We start from the raw sequence: 12,854 nt of genomic DNA on the forward strand, positions 1-12,854 counted from the left end.
GAAAAAAAATTGAACTACAACATTGTCATAAATATTCAGATCCTTCATTCAGTAATTTGGTGAAGCACCTTTGACAACAATTACAGCCTTAAGTCTTTTTGAGTATGACATGACAAGCTTTACACACCTGGATTTGGGGATTTTCTGCCATTCTTCCTTGCAAATCCTCTCAAGATCAGTCAGATTGAATGGCAACTATCAGTGACAGTGAGGGTGCACCATCGAGCAAAGGCTCACTGCAAGACTTCTTGTGTAGAAGGATTTCCACCCCACTAAATGAACTACACCTTGGCTGCTTCTATTAAAATGGGACAGCAAACAAACATTTTCAGTTTGCAATAACTACTCATTAATTCCCACTCCATTTTCATTTTCCATCTTGACTTGTGAAGCTCACAACTCTTGAGTTTGTCAGTGTAATTATGAGCTGGGATAGCCATAACAACAAGTCAGCCAATGGGAACTGTTTGGTGTCCAAGAATCTGGTTCTGGCTTCTGCTGCATGGGTACTGTATACATGCATCATGCTTTATATTATACATGAATCTTGATGAACTATTTACTTGTGTGCTGGTTGGATTGCTGCAAACTCTAACAAAGGTTGAACCTGAGCCGGGTGACAATTCTGCTATAAACTCTGTTCTTCAACCTCTGACTAATTACTCTTCTGCATGCTGCTTGATTTGAAACTCTTGTAAGTCAAACAAGTCAAATTCTTGCTGAATTTGGGGAGGAACTTGTCTCTTTACCATAAGTATATGTTTGCAAAACTCATTTAGTAAGGAGGGGAAAAAAACCTATCTCTTTACATATTTGTAGGTGTGCTTGATCTGGGACACATAGGATTTATTTAAATAGAAGATGCAAAGAAACCTGAGGATAATGCTGCATGCCTCAGGTTACCCAAAGTCATTCAATTATATATGTGTTGGTTGGTGTTTGGTTCTCAAGAACAGCCTTAAAGTCTAAAGACATCATAATTAAGTTAATACAAAGGAAAAGTTCTAGTGCTGATATATTCAGTGTTAGCTGATGCTCATTCTTTCACACTATTTTTATTTCTACTATTTTTTTAGTCTAATTACATTGTCTTCACTGGTTTCCTCTCTCATTTATTCTTTGACTAAGTTTCATTTTAGATCATTCAGTTTATCCCAGATTTAGCTACTTGTGTAACTTAAGCTAGCAGCATGAGGCTTACAAGAATATCAAAATTAAACTCAGCACTTTAGTTTAGTTCAAATGCAATCATTATTTCAGTTTACACAACAGAAAATGGGTAATACATTTGTACTACAAGAAGTTTGTGTTAATGAAAAATGTATACTAGGTCAACGAATAAATCAGTCAGATTCTAGGCCCTTTGGTATTTTTACATGTTAAAAACATACAGTCTGATGTCAATTAGACATTCTGTGAACATTTGCTGTTTTCCACTAGACAAGATTTCTGGCAGTAGAAAAATGACAATGTTTCCACATGGCCAGGCTGTCCGTCTGAAAATCTAAAGCATCAGATCATGAAATCTGTGATAATGCTTTAACTGAAATTATAGGCATTTGGCTACAGCTTGCACACTCAGCTACTGATGTCTGAAAACATGTTCATACATTGATGTATCCACTGATGATGTTTCATGCAATCATAGTATTTCATGCAGAAGCTATTTCTAAACTGGTTTTAGCTGACTTGCTAATTGTGGCATGAGTTTTGCTTTAGTTTAAATTTTCATTCCTTCTAATAAAGATTATTTAATAGTATTTTTACAAATAAATCGAAAACTCCACTAAAGCTAATAGTATACTTTATGCTAACATCAGAGGAAGGCAAAGCCAGGCAATCTGAATAGTTAGTGTACACAATCTGGCCTGAAAATGTGGCACTCTCTCTAGAAAGCATCTGCTATAAATTACAGCCAATTGGTTTGCCTCGATGGATAAAATCCATAAGGAGCATGGAGTAGCCATTAAGATATAATTAGGGACACCTGAGTGGGACTATATCTTCTACATCTATTAGATATGTGCACTAAACATACATATTAGACCTTAATTTCCTTCTAATAATAGTAATGATTTGTTCCCATTTTTTAGTTTTGGAAACATGGAAAGATGTGAAATCAGCTATTTAAGACACAAGATGTATTATCACACAGCCAAGTCAAATGCTATGCTAAATATATAGTGTGCAGGTCACAGAGTTTGGGGTTTTTCTTTCTTTTATTTTGAAATGAGTTTGGCGTTGATCTAGATCAAAACTGTGTCATTCCCAAAGAAAAACTTAATAATGATTGCAGAAAATATGACTTCAGTAACAGAGTTGTTAATGCTTGGAATATACTACCTGACTCTGTGGTCTCTTCCCAAAATCCCCAAAGCTTCAACCAAAAACTGTCTACCATTGACCTCACCCCATTCCTAAGAGGTCTGTAAGGGGCGTGCATAAGAGTGCAAATGTGCCTACCGTTCCTGTCCTATTGTTTTCCTTCGTTATATCCAATTAATATAGTTATTACATACACATACTCATATATATGCTTATGTGTTGTATACTGTATTATATACTGTATGTATACTGTATTATATGACAAAAATAAATAAATAAAAATAAAATACATTTCTTCTTTCATTGTTTTCTTTACAAATATAACGACTGTGATCATCAACAGCAGAGATAGACATCTCCCAGACTTGTGTTTTGAAATGGACAGATACACTAATCTTTTAAATAAAGAAATAAACTTTCTTGTAGCAGGAAATTCTTTCTTTCTTTCTTTCTTTCTTTCTTTCTTTCTTTCTTTCTTTCTTTCTCAGCAGACAGGGATGTAGCTGATGACCATGTAATAGGTTTTTTTAACCCTTTTATATTTGGAAGTTAGGAACAAAATGCCAGCCATGTAAAAGTCCAACAAATTTGGGGGTAGTTAAGTCATTTGTTTCATTACGCATAAGAGCACAAAAGTGCCTACTGTTCCTGTCCTATTGTTCCCTTTATTATATCAAATTAATATAGCTATGCATATTCTTTACTTTTATATATATATATATATATAAATATATATATATATATATATATATATATATATATATATATATATATATATATATATATATTTTCTTCATGATATGTTTTTTTACTTATGACAAAGTTTGTGTATACTGTTGTGACAAAATGAAATAAATAAAGAAAAAAAAATAAAGAAAATGGAGCCAACCTTCAGTCTCTCCATACTGCCCCTCTCCCCCAAATACAGATGAAGGCCTCGTGACAAGAAAAATCCTTGAATTATGTTATACAATTACACTTCCATATCTGTAAGACACAGCTCTCCTTAACATAATACAGTATATACATGTAATATAATGCTGCTTTTGATAGATGAACCAACCAGGCCAAAAAAAGGTACAGAATTATCACCCCAAGAATTCAACTACAGTAGTTAAAATTATGAATATAATGTCTTATAAAAACAACCTAAGTATGCCTTAAAAACAAAACTATGGTCAAAGATATGATACTATTTCTCTTAAGCCACTCTTTATCTAGAGAAATTTTCAATTTCTTGATATGTGAGCTGCGAAGCAACAGCAATTGGTTGGCAATTAAGGAAGCTTAAATAAAGCCAGTTTTCTATGAGTATTTGAATATTATTTTTCATAAATAAGAAGGAATAGAAGGATGTTTCAACAAAAGGAGCAAAATCTCTAAGAAACTGAATAGCCATTCAGATAAAGAACTTAAGTTTGCTTTATTAAAATCTGAAAAAATAATTGGAAGTGAATCTGGGTATTTAACTTCAGCCCACATAATCTGGTCAATCCATCCTCCAACAGTGGATGTCAATCACTGTGGACCAGATTGAGAATTTGAGATCAAAGGTATTCTGGATTACCATTGATTGACACACTCGTAAGAGAAGGGTAAGGGTATCCCTCGACTTATTGTATGTCCACCATTGAGCCTCGTATCTCCATTTTTATGCGAGATAGCTGTTCAGTGAGCTTTCACTCACTTTATGACCTTTCTTGCCACCATTGTTAAGCGAATAGTTGCGGCTCTTAAGTAAGTCACATGGTCATTAAATGAATTCAGCTTCCCCGTGGACTTGGTTGGTCAGGTCACAAAAGGGGATCACATGACTCTGGGATACTGAGACCATCATCAGTAAGAGTCAGTTGCCAAGCATCCAAATTTGGATCACCTGACCATGAGGATGCTGCAACAGTCGTTAAGCGTGAAAAACAGTTATAAGTCCCTTTTTCCAGTGCCATTGTAACTTGAATGGTTGGTAAGGGAGTCACACAGTTGCTAAGTGAATCAGGCTTCCCCAAATCTCCATTGCTAAGAGAGACAGCTATTCAGTGAGCTTGGAACCATTTTACAAGCTTTCTTGCCACCACTGTTAAGTGGATCGTTGTTTAAGTCAGACAGACAATGGTTAAGTGAAGCTGGCTCCCCCTATGACTTTGCTTGTCAGATGGTTGCAAAAGGGAGATCATGTGACCCCCATGACACTGTGACCATCATAAATGCGAGTCAGTTGCTATGCATCCAACGGAAATCATGTGACCATTGGGATACTACAATGGTCATGAGTGTAAAAAATGGTCAGCAGTGGCAAACACTGCCCGTTGTTTGTCACGGAGGCACAATCAGGTACAGGGGAGCTTTCATCCCCTCCCCTTCCTTCTCCTAACAAACGCTTGAAGCCATTTGGCTGCACACCTCACCCAAAGCCCCCCAGCCCCTGCAATCGATCGCACCATGGCTTCTGGCTGCCAACATTGGCAGTTAGCCGATTGTCTGGCGGCTAATTGTCCAGGTGGCCAAAAGGCTGGGATAAAACCTGTTTCAGGGAATGGGCTGTGCCAAAGGGTGTGGGACAGAGGGCCACTGGCCAGGACGAACAGCTAAGGGCAGGCCAGCCGAGGAGAAAAGCTAGAGGTTAATGCATGGAGGCAGGACCCAGGCGGAGAAGCAGGTGCAGCCAAGGGTAGGAGCCTAAGTCCTAGAACCACCCACTCCCCTGTAATGCTTTAAAATACTTTCTAGGTGGTTTACAATGTCAGCATTATTTGCATATTACCCTCAACCATCTGTGTCTTCATTTTACCATCCTTGCAAGGATAGAAGGCTGAGTCAACCATGAGCCCTGTCAGAATCAAACTCCAGACTGTGGGCAGAGTTTACCTGCAATATTGCATACTAATCACTGTGTTGTGTCTGAGCCCCCCGAGCCGGGCCACCTGCCAGAAAGTGACTCAGAAAGTGAGGGGGAAGGGCCATCAGGACTTACCTCTGGAGCACCGGCTTCCCTGGCTCAGCTCCAGGAGCCAGAGGCAGGCCAGGTGGAGGAGATAATGAGGCCTCCGTCCCCTGACTCTCCCCCCCCAGGCCACACCTCCAGACCCGGCTGATGGCAATCAGGCCTGGCTGGATCCCAGGTTTCGGAGATATGAGAGGCGGCTACAACAAAGGAAGGGGTGGGGCAGGCCTAGAGAGTGCTGAGTCATGGAACCATACCCCACAGAGTATAAAAGCAGCCCTGGCTGCTCTTCTGCTGCGTGACGAGCAAAAATTGAGCTGAACTATTTGACTCATGGAGAATTGAGCTGAACATTCGGCCTGGATTGCTGACTTCCTGGTTGCCCGGCAACCTCAAGATAAGGGAAACTTTGGCAGGCAGCTGCAGATTCCCTGCCAGGACTGATAGCAGCCATGAACTCAATTACTGGCTCGTTTAGCCAGCTCGCGTGGCTGAGGCCGGATGGGGACAGAACACACTGCATCACCAGGGTTCCTTATTATTTCAAGCATTAAGGCTATTTACGTATATTTGGATTTGTCCTAATGGGCTTTCTGGTGTTAATAAAGGTGGTATTAGCATATAATTTACACAAATTGCACAATCAATGCAAATGCTTGAAGAAGGTTAAGAAAGTAAAACTAATATAAAAACCAGAAGTATGTTTCAATAGAAATATTACAATATTTATTCAAGCACATTATGTACTTCACACAGCATTTCTTCTAGCTAAAAACTGAATAGATTTAATGTTGCATGTACAATGGAACTCTGAATAATTAAAATATGTATTCATTGTTTTTCCTCTGTTAGTTCAGAATAACACAGAATGGAATTGCTCTTTCTTTTTAATCTTACAACATGTTTTTGGAAGATTAGACTGAGATTGGAACAGTCCAGTGGTGAAATCCAAATTTTTTTACTACCGGTTCTGTGGGCATGGCATGGTGGGCATTGTGTGGCTTGGTGGGCGTAGCTTGGTGGGAGTGGCAGGTGAAGGATACTGCAAAATCTCCATTCCCATCCCACTACAGGGGAAGGATACTGCGAAATCTCCATTCCCACCCCACTTTGGGGCCAGCCAGAGGTGGCATTAGCCAGTTTTCCAAACTATTCAAAATTTCTGCTACTGGTTTTCCAGAACCTGTCAGAACCTGCTGGATTCCACCCTTGGAACAGTCCCAAGACATTTATTGAGTTTCTTTTTCAAGCTACTTTAACACAAATTTCCTTAATCCCAATCTAGTATTTTAGCTACCACAAAGATTGGTTAACCCCTTAGCAGAATATTCCATTCCATTCTCCACCCTATGTCTCAGCCCTTCAAAAATTCATTAAAGATTCTGCTTGAGCCTGAAAATGAACAGATGTGGCTGCTTTAAGGAGATGAGTTCTTAAAATGATTGCAACAAGTAATTTGCTGTTTTTATTCTGTGAATATCCAGGGAACTTTGCATTATATAATAACCATAAATAATGTGATCATATAAAGAACATTTAAAAGGAGGAATTTATTCTTTTATTTTATTGGATTTAGAGCCTGCCCAATTCCCAGATGGCTCTGGCTGTCTCACATTTTAAAAATGAGAACTATAAAAGGAAAAGAAACAGGTACATCTAAAGAAAACAAACCAAAAATGTGGGCAAAAATATATGCATTAACAACCACCCTTATCCCAAGCCAAATAATTGCAGGATGGGAACTCTAATACACAAGTCAGAGGATGAGCTGCGGTGGCTCAGTGGTTAGAGTGCAGTACTGCAGGCTACTTCTGCTGACTGCCAGCTGCCTGCAATTTGGCAGTTCAAATCTCACCAGGCTCAAGGTTGACTCAACCTTCCAACCTTCCGAGGTGGGTAAAATGATGATCCGGATTGTTGGGCGCAATATGCTGACTCTATAAACTGCTTAGAGAGGCTGTAAAGCACTGTAAAGTGGTACATAAATCTAAGTGTTATTGCTATTGTATGCAACATTTAAAGTTATTGAAGCACCTGCTTGCTCTTTCACTTATTTTTGGGATTCCTTCGTGGTTCAGGCATGTTTCAAAGTTCAAGACTTATTAGCTCAACTTTTGTTTAGCATGATAGATTTTTTTTTTAGCATTACACATTTTTATCATTTTTTCTAATGCTCTATATAATTTTCCTCTGATGAAAATGGTAAAGGACGAGGATGCTGAACAGTCCACATCCTGGTAAAGAAGCATAGATTATGCTCTAACAATTTCAGGCTAGCCCTGTTTCTGTGCCATCAATTAATTAGGTGGCAGAATGATGTATAGTTGGAAGAGTCACCCATCTGAAGCAGTATAATTGTATCAAAAAAACCCAATAATCTATTAAAGACGATCAGACAAGAAAAATATCTGAGGAACAAAAAATGTATTCGGTGTAGAAAATGAATTCTAATTAGAGATATTTAAACCAAGCAAAGAATACTTCATATTACTTTCAAGAATTTTTAATTTCTTAATTGCAAACAGCGGCAAATTTGTATACAGATCAGTAATTTAATTGTACAGCTAATAGTCTATGCAGTTCTGCTTCAGGAACCTCAAAAGGTTATCATCAAGCAGAAAAAGGTGTAGACAAGGGCAACTCAAGTACACCTTTTTACAAGGAAAGTTTGCAGGAGTTGGAAAAGTTCACTTTAGAAACAAAATGAAAGCGAAAAAAAATAAGCAATATAGAAATATACACGTGTGCTGGTATTTACTTTATTTTATTTATATTTATTTATTTTTGTCACAACAATATATGTAAGTATCATACAGAAAGGTTATATAGTATATAAAGGTATAAGCATATATATATATATATATATATATATATATATATATATATATATATATATATCCCTTATGGTCCTCTTAGGAATGGGGTGAGGTCAATAGTAGAAAGTTTTTGGTTAAAGCTTTTAGGATTATGAGAAGAGACCACAGAGTCAGGTAAAGTATTCCAAGCACTGATGATTCTGTTACAGAAGTCATATTTTCTGCAATCTAGATTAAAGCGGTTGACATTAAGTTTAAATCTATTGGTTGCTCTTGTATTATTGCAATTAAAGCTGAAGTAGTCTTTGACAGGAAGGACATTACAATCGATGATTCTATGAGTTAAACTTAGGTCTTGTCAAAGGCGATGGAGTTCCAAGTTTTCCAAGCCCAGGATTTCAAGTCTAGTGGGATAAGGTATTTTATTGTTTACAGAGGAATGGAGAACTCTTCTTGTAAAATATTTCTGGACACGTTCAATTGTATTGATGTCAGAGATATGGTGAGGGTTCCAAACAGGTGAGCTGTATTCTAGAATTGGTCTAGCAAATGTTTTATATGCTCTGGTTAGTAGTGTAGTGTTTTTGGAAAAGAAGCTACGCAAGATTAGGTTTACAACTCTTAGAGCCTTTTTTGCTATGTATTTGCAGTGGGCTTTGGCACTTAGATCATTTGACATGAAAACTCCAAGGTCTTTAACGGGATGGGGTCATCTGTGAGGTAATGTCCATCAAGCGAGTACTTAGTGTTTGGGTTCTTTTTTCCTATATGTAAGACTGAGCATTTGCTGGTTGAGATTTGGAGTTGCCAAGTTTTAGACCAAGCGGTTAGATGATCAAGGTCTTTTTGAATGATAGATGTATTATCAGTGGTGTTAAATAGTTTGACATCGTCAGCAAAGAGAACACAATTACTTGAGATATGGTCACAAAGATCATTAATGTATAGTATGAAGAGTGTTGGTCCAAGGACGCTGCCTTGAGGAACGCCACTCTTGACAGGAACAGGATTTGATAGAGCATTGCCAATTTTGACCACTTGTTGTCTGTTAGACAGAAAAGCAGATATCCATTTGTGAAGGGGTCCTGAAATGCCATAGGATTTTAGTTTTAGGAGAAGTTTATCGTGTACTACTGAGTCAAAAGCTTTGCAGAAGTCTATGTAGATTGCATCTATTGTTTTGCCTTGATCAAGATTTGTAGTCCATATGTTTTTACAGTGGAGAAGTTGTAAGTTGCATGATAATTTTTTCCTGAAACCAAATTGTTTATTGGAGAGTAGGTTGTTTGCTTCTAAGTGTGAGGTAATGGATTGGTTGATGATTGATTCCATGACTTTGCAGGTGACGCAGCATAGAGAGATTGGTCTGTAATTTTCGACTAAGCTGGGGTCTCCTTTTTTGAAGATAGGGATGACTGTGGCTAGTGACCAAAGTTTGGGAAGGGAACTGGTAGTGAAAGCTTTATCAAAGATAATACTTAGGGGTTCTGCTATATTAATGGAAAGTTTTTTTAAGAAGTATGCACATAGTCCATCGGGTCCAATAGATAGCAATGGTTTTAAGTTATGAAGAGCTTTTCCAATGTTATCTTCTGTGAAATCTATATGAGTTAAGTCATCATAATCGTTGCTGGCACGTTTGTGGAATGTCGGGTATGTGTTATCGAAGTTAACAAAAACTGAGCCAAAGAAAATGTTGAAGAGGTTGGCTTTAACTGTTTCGTCATTGCATTCTTTGTTGTTAGAATCTTTTAGTGGTGGGATGGATCTTGAGTCTTTAAGTTTATTGTTAACAAAATTATAAAAGGCACGATTGGAATTTGTGCGCAGAAGGTCCTCTTCTTGTTTGGTGTGGTAATTTGTGCATTCAGTTTTTATTTGGTTGCATATATTTCTGTAGCGGATTTTGAAATTTGCTACAAAGCCTTTTTTGTTTCTTTTTGCAGAGGGATTTTTTTTTGATTGAAGCTTTTTTATTGATATGGGTAGTTTGCTTTTCCTGATCATGGTTGTCATTTGTGGTACATATAGTTTAATGACTCTATTGATTTCAAATAGGAAAACTCTATAGTGGTCTTCAGCAGTTATGCAGTTTGCGAACAGATTTTGCCAGTCCAGAAATGAAAGATCGTTGTTTATAAGGTCGTAGTTGGCTTTTTTGAAGTTGTAGATGGGGCTACTATTGTTATGACGATTTGAGTATGGACGTATATTGAGACGAAAATCAATCAGTGATCACTGTTGGAAAAAGGTTCTTTAATTTGTAGTCCATAAATTGAGTTTGGGTTGTTGCAGAAGATGAGATCAAGGCAGTTGTTGAGTCTTTTATTGTTAGTTACAAGTTGTTCAAGACCTAGGTTTGTAACAGCGTTGTGTAATGTAGTATGGATTGGATCAGTTGTACATTCATTAGTTATCCAGTTAATGAGAGGTAGATTTAAGTCGCCCAGGAAGATGAGAGGGTATGGGCAAGAGGTAGCCCATGTTAGCAGTGAGGTTAGCATATTTGCATGGGTAATGTCATAGTCAGGGGCTCTGTAGCATAGTAAGAATCGAAGAGTGGTGCTAAGGGATAGGTTGCATACAATAGTTTCAGGGAGAGAAAGTTTGTGTCTTGAATATTTTTTAGATTCAGTGACTTTTTGTAAAAGATAGCCACTCCACCACCTCTTCGGATTTCACGATCTGATCGATGAACTTGATATTCTTTGTTTGAGATAATGGAGTCAGGAAGGGATGAGTTCAGCCGTGTTTCACAAACAAAAATGATATCGAATGTACCACTGTTTAACAAGAGGATAAATTCAGGTAATTTGTTAACAATGCTTCTCGCATTTATCAATTTGCATTTCAGATCTGTAGTAATTGGTGTTGAAGAGGTAAGGGGCGTGCATACCTAGTTTTGGATGTTGGTAGGTTGGGGGTTGTGTACAAGAGGTGGTTGTATAGATGGTTGGATGGGTGGATGGATGTTTTGGGAGGTGAGTGTTTGGATGTTGGGTACTTGATTGTTTATTGAGATGTTTGGTTGAGTGGTTGGTTGGGTAGTTGGTTGGATGGTAGCTTGGCTGGTTGGTTGGATGGCTGTTTGGATGGCTGGTTGGGTGAATTGTTGGGTGGCTGTTTGGATGGCTGTTTGGATGGCTGGATGGATGGTTGTTTGGATGGCTGTTTGGATGGCTGTTTGGATGGATGGCTGAATGGCTGTTTGAATGGCTGGTTGGGTGGTTGGTTGGATGGATGGTAGGGTGATGGGTACTTGATTGAATGTTGGGATGGCTGGTTGATTGTTATGGGTGATGGGGGGTTTGGAGGTGATTTTTTGATTGTAGGTCTTATTTTTTATGCAATCAGCCCGATAGTCAATGTATAGGTTGGATTCACCATTGTCTTGTCTTCGTTTAAGTTCTGTGTGACGTTCACGAGAACATATCCGTTGTAGAAAAGATAGATCGGGATGTGATCTAAGTTTACTGTAGGTAGGGTTGGTTTTAGCAATTGAGTTTATAGTATAAATGAATTTACGTTTGCTGTCCTCATTTATACATGTGACTCTACAAAATCTTGGTGCTGTTGATCCATCACTGTTTTTTATATTCTGGTCCATCTCTGGAGACAGAAATTATTTCATTTGGGGAGATGGTTGATGAGATATAATTTCCAATGATGTTGTAAATCTTATTGATATCAGGTTCGTTGGTGTTTTCTAGTCCAAATAAAATTGCATTATTTATTTTTTGTCCTCTCTCCATGGCATCTCTGATTAGTTGGTTAGTAGTTATTTGTTGTTTAGGTTGTGTTGTATTTATTTGTTGTCTAGGTTGAGTTGTAGGTTGTGTATTATGTAATGATAGATGAGTTGGGAAGAGATTTGGATCATTTGAGTTTTCATTTTTTAGTGTTGAAATTTGTTTTATCAAGTTTGTGAAACTTTGTTCAATAACTGTTAGAATTTTTTTTTCTAAGTTTTGTTCAATATCTTGTATTCTTTTTTCTAGGTTTTGTTCAATAGCTAGTAATCTTTTATCTAAGTTTTGTTCAATAGTTATTAATCTTGTTTCTAAGATTTTATCAGCGTCAATGTTTGATCTGTTGGATTTTCTGGCTGGCATAATGATATTTTGAGTTTTTATGTAATTGGTAATGAAGTAGTATCTTTCTTATTTCTTTGTTTTATTACACACTCTTTCTAATTTTAGTAATGAGGAAGTATTTCTGCAATTTTTCTTGATTTTTTTTTTAACTTTCTATGTCTCCAATTTGTATTTTGTATTTCTTTGTATTTCTCCAATTTCCTTGATTTTTTTTTTAAACTTTCTATGTCAATCACTTTGGTAATTGTTATGGTAATGGGGAAATTACTATGGTAACAGTGAAATTCGGCGGGAAATTTAAAATGATGAGATTGGATGATTGAAGAAGTCTCTTTAGGGGTGGCTACAATGGCGGATTTTTCAAATAGACAATAGCTACAATGGCGGGAATTTCAATAGTCAATAGAAGCTGGGAGACTGGAGTCTCCTCTGAACTCACCAGCGGTCCTGTAGCGGTACTGTCAATTGGTGGCTTAGTAGTTTTAAATCGGGTTTTAAATCAAGGTTTAAGTCCAGCTTTAAATCAGTGTGGGGATCGCAGCAGGAGCGGTCTTCTGGGTCAGCCACCTGGTTCCTCGTCTCGGCCGCCCGGATTGCAGCGGCGGCGGGCTCCTGGGTCCTTTCCACAGCCACCTGGGTCCTCTTCACGGCTGCCTGGATAGCAGCGGTGGCGGCTTC

This window comes from Ahaetulla prasina, chromosome 2 (genome assembly GCF_028640845.1).
Source record: "Ahaetulla prasina isolate Xishuangbanna chromosome 2, ASM2864084v1, whole genome shotgun sequence".
Taxonomy (NCBI): domain Eukaryota; kingdom Metazoa; phylum Chordata; class Lepidosauria; order Squamata; family Colubridae; genus Ahaetulla; species Ahaetulla prasina.